Source organism: Calidris pugnax, unplaced genomic scaffold, assembly GCF_001431845.1.
Source record: "Calidris pugnax isolate Ruff unplaced genomic scaffold, ASM143184v1 scaffold38, whole genome shotgun sequence".
Lineage (NCBI taxonomy): Eukaryota > Metazoa > Chordata > Aves > Charadriiformes > Scolopacidae > Calidris > Calidris pugnax.
The window spans coordinates 12811013-12812534 of NW_015090995.1; the positions used below are offsets into that span (position 1 = coordinate 12811013).

Sequence of the window (1522 nt, forward strand, 5' to 3'; positions counted from 1 at the left end):
GCGGCCCCCGGGTCTCCGCAGCGTCCCGCTACACCCGTGGAGCTGAAGGGGCCTGCGGCCAAGGCTCCCCGGCCGAGGGTCCCGCTCTCCCGCCCCTGGCCGGGCAGATGCTGAAAGCGGGGGAAGGCGCGGCAAGAACTGGTGGCGCCTCACCGCGTGCGAGCCGGATGTTAAAGGAGTTCCCTCTCTATAGCGCTCTGCTTAAAATACACATCACAGAGTCTTCCCAGGCTCAGCCTGTCACAACAGTGACCATCCACTGGCCTCTACCGCCCTGACACAGCCGGGTCTAGCGGCTGGGGGGGAAAGAGGAGATGGAAGAGACTTTGGCACCGCAAGAAACGCGGCTGCTTTCAAACACAGCCTTACGGAAACCCACTTCAGCGACTTTACTTTATCCAATTACACACAAGTACATCACTATTAATTTTGGCTATTTACAGCCAGTCGTGAAATGGGTGAACAAGTGTGTTTTGCTTTTTTTTTTTGGCAAGAATTCTGCAAGATGAAGAGTAATCTCTACAGGAGAGAGAAGCGATGGGCAAAAGCTGACAGAGAACAGAGCCGGTCTAACTCCCAGGTTTGGCTGCAAGAATGAACGCCGAGTCCCTTGTGCCACGAGCACGTCTCTTACCTACTGATCTGCTGAAGACAAAAGGGTTTTCTTCTTTTCAGAAACTGGACACTTGTAGCTCGTTGGGTCAGTCACACAAAGCTTCCCTGCTGCCAAAGGTATTTTTTTCCCCTCGGGTTTTTGTTGTTGTTGTTTAGTTTTTTACCCCAGAGAGTAAAGGGCAGAACAGTGGATTCAGCAGGGGCAAAGGGTGGAATTCGAGACTTAACAGGCGAACTGCAGAGCTCTCTCTAAAAGATGTTGTATTTCAAGGCGCTTTCACTTGCAAATCCTTCTTCATCCTCAGTGTCAATAAAACTGGAGGGGGGGGGAAGTAAACTTTTTAAACTGCAGAAAGAAACCAGGCTCCACAGAGTGGGGAATGTGCTATCAACTGGATTTGTGGCTCCACTTTTTCTTTTATTAAAAATAAATACACTTTCAGACGGGCAATGGAGATAGAGGGGTAAAAATCCGGCACGGTGAGACAGGACGTGCCCGCGGTGCTGGGAAGGAGGATAGCGGTATCTCAAGAACGGCAGAATAAACAAAAAGACGGGAAAGTCAGCGTCCCGGTGGAAGTGGCCCGGCGCAGCCTCCGCTGTCAGCGGCAGCTCCCGCGGCCCCGGCAGGGAAGGGCGGCCCTCAGCATCGCGGCCGGGGGAGGCTGCTCTGCTCCGCGCCGCTCCGCGCCTCCTTCTCCGCGGTTACCTGTGCGAGGCGAGGCCGGAGGAGCCCCGCGGGGCCGGACGCGGGGCTGGGGCGGCGACGGCGTCCCCCGGGCACAGGCTCCCCGCGGCAGCGGGCTCACACCGGGCAGGGCAGGGCCGGGCAGCTCCGCTCCCTCCTCCGCCTCCTTCCGCCGGGCTCTGCGGCGCGGGCGCCCCGCGGGACGGGGCTCCGCCGGGT

General features: G+C 57.6%; 1 protein-coding gene across 7 annotated transcripts in view; it reads right to left on the minus strand.

Annotated features, from left to right (window-relative positions):
- The window catches only part of AMOT (angiomotin), a 66335-nt gene that overhangs the window by 52920 nt on the left and 11893 nt on the right, over window positions 1-1522 (minus strand). The window contains exon 1 of one of the 7 annotated variants that reach the window (XM_014955244.1): window positions 1325-1435. The exons of 5 other annotated variants lie outside the window; for them this stretch is intronic. The gene's annotated coding sequence lies outside the window, so the exon portion shown is untranslated. Of the gene's footprint in view, window positions 1-634; window positions 650-1324; window positions 1436-1522 lie in introns of those variants that run through there. One more of the 7 variants, XM_014955248.1, reaches the window with a different exon arrangement.